This window comes from Equus przewalskii, chromosome 9 (assembly GCF_037783145.1).
Source record: "Equus przewalskii isolate Varuska chromosome 9, EquPr2, whole genome shotgun sequence".
In the NCBI taxonomy this organism is placed as follows: Eukaryota; Metazoa; Chordata; class Mammalia; order Perissodactyla; family Equidae; genus Equus; species Equus przewalskii.
The window spans coordinates 66,191,272-66,197,393 of NC_091839.1; the positions used below are offsets into that span (position 1 = coordinate 66,191,272).

Consider the following 6,122-nt stretch of genomic DNA (forward strand, 5'->3'; position numbering starts at 1 on the left):
CCTCCGAGAACCTGATAACTGGGTTATTAACATCACTAAATGGTAGCACTTTTGATTAAACCTCACATCTCTCCTGTTCCTCTTCTTGTCCCTTCTAAAATTAGAGCTGGTATTTTGATAACCATGCCCTTGCTTGAACTTTAGGATGGTTCAAGGATAGTGGAAAATCATGATGTCCCTAGCCTATTATTTCCAAGGACAAGGGGTTTTCTGGGTCATAAAGCCTTAGACTATAATTCGAGCCTTACTGGTCATTTTTCCCTTTGGAATATACTTCGATTTTCTTTTTAAAGCCAACAAATTATGAAAGAAATCATAGGTTTAGATTCAGAAATCTTGTTCTCTAATAACAGCTTCTGCTCTTACACTAGACATGTAAACAAGCAGAAGTCACTTTACACCGTGCTTGTTTTTCATCTATAAAAAGGAAAGGGTGCTACTTCCTAGAACTAGTATAAGGATCAGAGAAGATAATAGATAGAAATCCCTTTGTGAATAATAAAAGCAGTATATAAGCATGAGGTATTATGATCATAATTATTATTCATGCTCCTAGGCTTTCTATTTTGTGGCAACACTGCTTTGTTTGAAAACAGCAATTGCCAAAGTCGGTTTGTCCTGTTTTAATTTTAGTGTTCAAGATACAAAATATTATAAGAGAATTTGGAAATATCCTCTCAAGTAACCCTGGACCTAGGAAATGAAGATGTTCCAAGATGACAGACAGCTCTGACTCTCCAAGAAGGCCAAAGATCACTCTGTTGAAAAACTGAGGATAGCGTAGTGAAACTGGACAGGTGATGTCAACAACAATAGAGAGTATCTTCAATAACGTGAGAGAAAGGGAAAGAGAAAGTCTAGGTTTTCCTGCCATGGAATGGAGTGTTTAAGGCATCCTGGGAAAGCTGGGTAAGGTGAACGTCGGAAGCAAACACTAGAAGTGGGATGCCCCTCCAAAGACTACTAAAAGAGTTCAGGGGATGGCTTTTGGACAAGGATTTGAGCACGCGTTGAGGGGGAAGACAGGAAGAGTAGGATAGAAAGTAAGGAAGGAATCTGAACAAAGACTCACTAGACTAAGAAATGGAATGAGGATGAGGCAGAGGCTCTGGGCTCAGGACGTCAGAGTGGGGCTCGTGATGAGGTTGCGAAGCAGCTGTGGTGGGCGAGAAGGAGTGAGAGAGCTGGGAGGAGAGTGAGATGTGCGCACAGTAGATCCTAGAGGAGGAGAAATTCTTATTGATGGGAATGTGTGCATGGGTGCGGATGAGGGAAATGGGGAGTGGAGGTGACAAGCCCTGAAGTAGAGGAAGTCAAGGGCCTATAGGGCCAGGGACTTCACTGAGACTCACATTGCAAGTGGAGTCTCCCACGATAAAGGTGGGACTTACGGTTTTAATGCACACATTTAAGGAACCAAAGTTTCCATAAATTTGGAGGAATAACCAAGAGTTTAGAAGACGAGAATGACAAGGAAGGGAAGGGCATGATATAGCCCAATGACAGGGGCCCGTACATAAGAGAATAAGAATCTTATTTGGATGGTCAACTCTCCTCTCACTTCTGATCTCTTCTTCCTCATCCCATTTTCAGACCCAAGCCCAGAGATGGAGAACGTAAAGAAGGATGAGCAGCCTCCACATGACCCTTGAAAAGACTACAGATTAATGATGCTTTCTTCAAATAATCAGATGTCAGTATGGAAAAAGGAAGTAGGAATTGCTCTGTGAAGAGGTGGAGGGCGTAGAGGACTCTGACACCAATGCATATGGGTACAAGAGGAGCCATGGAAAGGGCTAGGTGGGAGGACAGCCATGGAAGGGTGAAATGAGAGGCAGAACATGAAGATTGGGAGAGCAGAGGAACTTGTATGTGGGCTCTGTCAGTGACAACAATGAGCAGCCTGGGTGGAATGAACTGACCCCAAGGTTCTGAGTGGAACTTGAGGTAGGCTGAGACCTCAGGGCTCTTCAGAAACCCAGTGGCATTAGGATTCTCATCAGAAGATTGGAGGATGTGCTGAGGTGCAGCTTGGCCAAGGAGCCCTCCCACATGCAAGCTCAGAAATAGGGTCTCTTATATGTTCTTCAGGGAATGAGTTTGAAGGTGCCATGGCTTCTTCTGCCCACTTGAGTAAGACCTGCTTCTGAACACCCACAAGGCAGTGACCTTCAGCCAGCTAGTGGGCCACCAGCGTGATACCTCAAGTCTAGTAGCCTGAGGTCAGCTCTCAGTTATCAAAGGCCTGACTAAACATGATGCTGTATTTTGACATCTGGGTCTTAGATGATATAATGGCATAGATTGATTCTCTTCTTGATCTTTACCTCTGCTTTCTTCCTCCCTTCTTCCCACATTTGCAATGTTATTAGTGACCATGACAAATTGGTGATAACCTAAATGCCCAACAATAGAAGAATAGTTAAATAAATTATAATACAATTGTGCTTTGGAATATCGAGAGGCAATTTAAAAAATGAGGCAAACTGACACGTGCTATTGTGGAAGGATCTCTAAGATAATTGTTGCATAAAAAAAAGAATTGGCAGCATAATGACTAGAGAAAGATAATATTTTTGGAAAGAGAGAAAAAGAAAGGAAGGAAGGAAGGAAGCAAAGGAGGAAGAAAGGGTTCATATTTACGTATATTGTGTGTGTACGAGTATGTGTTTTTAGGTGTTTGTGAATAGAGAAAAATTTCGCAAAGATACTGAACTGATAACTGTAGTTCCCCAGATGTGGGCCTAGGGACAGCGGGAAGGGGGAGGGGAAAAACTTTTACTACATTTCTGTAATTCTCGAGTTGTTTATCACTATTATTGTTTACTACATTACATAAACAATTCTATAAACAATTCTACCCAGGTCTGATCTTTACAAGCTCTATGCACACTCAACCTTTATTAACCTTGGATTTGGGCATGATAGAAGCAAGTAGCGAATGTTTGTTTACTCATTGAAGGCACATTTTTTGGAGGAACTTAGAGCAGAGATGATGGAAGCAATTTGCAAAACCACTCAGTAGAAACTGGAGAATGTTGTCAATGAGTTGGAAAATTGTTCTGAACAATTCGTGATGAAGGTTAGTGGCTGGGCTGAAGCTGAGTCATTTGAACTGCCTTGCTTGCGTATGCCATTTGCTATCTTCTGATTATGAGCAAGAGCTGAAATTATTAAAGCTAAAAATTACATAAGCAAGCAATTTTCCCATTCTTAAATGAAAAATTTAAAAGTCACATACAAATAATTGCAGGTTATAGGACTTGCATCTGAAACCTACATGATAAATATTTTGAAAAGTAATTTCATTTAATTGAAAAATACTGAAAGGTGAAGTTTTTGTAATTTTCATATTTGATTTGTTTTCATAATTTTCCCACCCAAAGGCTGGGTGAGCAACCTTTCCACCCAATCACTTGAAAACCTGTTAGAGTTGACACCAATGACTTCATCTTATATTAGATTTCTGTCTAAATATATCTCTGAACAAATTACTGCAGACAACCTCAGTGTTAAAAAAGCTTTTCATACAATCTCTCAAACAAGTGTGAATGAGCTGCACTTGAAAATTCATTCCTTGTCATTACTTTCCAAAGTCAAGGACGGACACTTCACTAAGCCCCCTGGCCCGGATCTCAAGAGAGAAAAAGGGCAAAGATTGGCAGTAGACGAGGTTTGTCCTCACAGCCAGTCTCTCACACACTCTCCTCTGCCCCATTTGGCCCAGGAAGTTGGTTGTGTCTCTGTTGGGGCTTCTCTCCTTGCCCCACCCACCAGGCCTGAATTCTCCCAGCTTCTCCGCAGGTTTCTTCTGTGAAATTAACTAGTACATTTTAAAAACCAAATCAAATGAAAGGCTATTCAGGAAGGACAAGGCCATCCATATTTTCAGAGAGGGAAAGAGCTGAAGTTCACAAAAAAATCATAGACATTTCAAATTGCAAGACATTATGAAAGTCTTTGAATTCAATTCCTCCCTTTCAAAGCTGAAGAAACCAACTTTCTGAGAGCTATGTGGCTGACCAGGACCAAATGGCTATTTTGTAGTCTATTTATTGCTAGGCCGAAAGAAAATATCTTCAGTACCCAGATATTTCTGGAACATTTTGGTGATATTGAAAACACGATTATATCAAAATTATAGTAAATTCATATTCTATACCTTATTAGGTGACCAAAAAATAATAAGTTGCAATTTCTTTGTATCTGATTTTTATCCTAAGGCTTAAACATTAATTTACTCATTTGGCAAATATTTATTACCTGTTATATGCCAGGCACTGTTCAGGTGTGGGGGAAGAGCCAGGAACAAGATGGCTATTGAAGAGTTTGGGCAGAGAAGGGATAGGATCTGACATACAAGTTTAAAGGACCACTCAAGTTGCTGTGTTGACAATAGACCATGCAGCAGGGGTGGGAGGTCACCCAGGGTGGAAGCAGGAGAAGCAGTTAGGAGGCTGTTGCAATAAAGATAAGCAGGTATGGTGGCTTGCACCCAGGTAGTAGCGGAATGAATGATATTTTGAAGGAAGATCCAACAGGATTTGCTAAGGCACTGGATGTGAACCTAAGAGAAAGGAATGGGTCAGGGATAACTCCCAAATATTTGGCTCTGAAAACATAGCAACTGAAAGAAAGCAATTGGCATTAACTGAAATGGGGAAAACCAGAAAGATAAGGACTGAGGGATAAATTCAATTTGGGGCATATTACTTGAAAACTCTAGAAGACACTCAAGAGTGATATTAATAAGCACAATGTAGAATTTAGAGGAATGTGGAGTTTAGAGGAAATACCAGGTTGGATATTTTCTAACTTCAACTTAAAGTGAAGAGTTTAATTATAGCTAGTCACCCATAAAGGCTAAAACAAAGCATTTCTCATTAGAGTTAGTAACTATTATATTTTATTGATTTAACTAGGACTTATTTATGAGGCACCAGGCGGTATTATAGGTTCTGGGTGTATAGAGATGATACGATCCTTGTTTTGGATGACTCAATCTAGAGCAGGAGACAAATAAACGACAAAAACCTACAACACTGTAAACGCTGTCAGAGTTTCCTCAGGTTCTAATGAAGACACAGAAGCAGACATAATTTTCTATACCTAGGAAGGCCAGAGGCAGTGCTTGAGTGGAGTCTTTAGGGTTGAGTATGAGCTTTACAGGCAGATAAGGGTGGGATGGACATTCCAGGCAAAGAAAACATGCACAAATACACTGAGGCCAGAAAACGCAGAGCTCTTCTGGGGACCCACGGAAAGCCTCATGGCTGAAGGCCAGGCTGTGTAGGGGAAGGTGGCCAATAATAGCTGGGATGAAGAGAAAATCGTGGGTGTGGGGGGGCGGAAGGTATGATGTGCTGGGTTGCTATGCGACCTCAGAAAGGAAGAGGAAACAAACAGAGACCGGATGAGTAAAGACACACACATCCGTGCCCCGCTGTGCTCTGTTGAGCTGCAGTTAATCTCCTGGTGGCAGAGGAGGTGGCTTTGCTGTCAGGGAGGGAGGGACAGGTGCCAGGCACTGACATTAGCTTAAAAGTGTGCCCTTCAGTGGGTTCTCCACGGCTCCTGAAGAACTGGGCCACCTGCTGTGGGGGCCAGGCAGTGAAAGATCAGGCAGCCTGGGAAAGGGCTTTGCCTCCACCTGAGAGGACGGAGAGCTACCGGCGAGCTTTAGAGGGGCACCAGGAACTTTTCCTAAGCAGTTATTCCTTCCCAGGAGACTGTGACAGGGAAATCAACTCAGAGAAATTCATCTCATTTGGTAGAAATACATCAATGGGTCACAAGCCTGTGCAGAGAACATTGGTGAAGATATCCCTCAGATCGTATCACAAGAGAGGCCACCTATTCCTTTTTCATTTCAGACTGGCCTGAAAATGTGTGATTTCTGTCCAGTCTTAGCCATTGAGAATCACAAAAGAAATGCTTTTAGGATATTTCAAAAACATGGAAAGTCTGCAAATATATAATTTGAACCAAGTATTGAAATTTAAACAAACATTATATAAGGATCATCTATTAAAACTTCGTTAATTGTGACGTACCAGTGTGTGTGTTTTGGCACTGAAGGAAAAAGAAAAAAATCTAGGGTTATAAAAGAGGTTATTCCCCTT

At 41.5% G+C, this 6,122-nt stretch overlaps 1 long non-coding RNA gene across 1 annotated transcript; it reads left to right on the forward strand.

Annotated features, from left to right (window-relative positions):
- The first annotated feature begins 446 nt into the window (after positions 1 to 446).
- Positions 447 to 2,855, forward strand: LOC139073729 (uncharacterized). Its single transcript, XR_011522719.1, has 2 exons — positions 447 to 909; positions 1,594 to 2,855. It is a non-coding gene; the product is annotated as an uncharacterized lncRNA (long non-coding RNA).
- Positions 2,856 to 6,122: the final 3,267 nt, after the last annotated feature.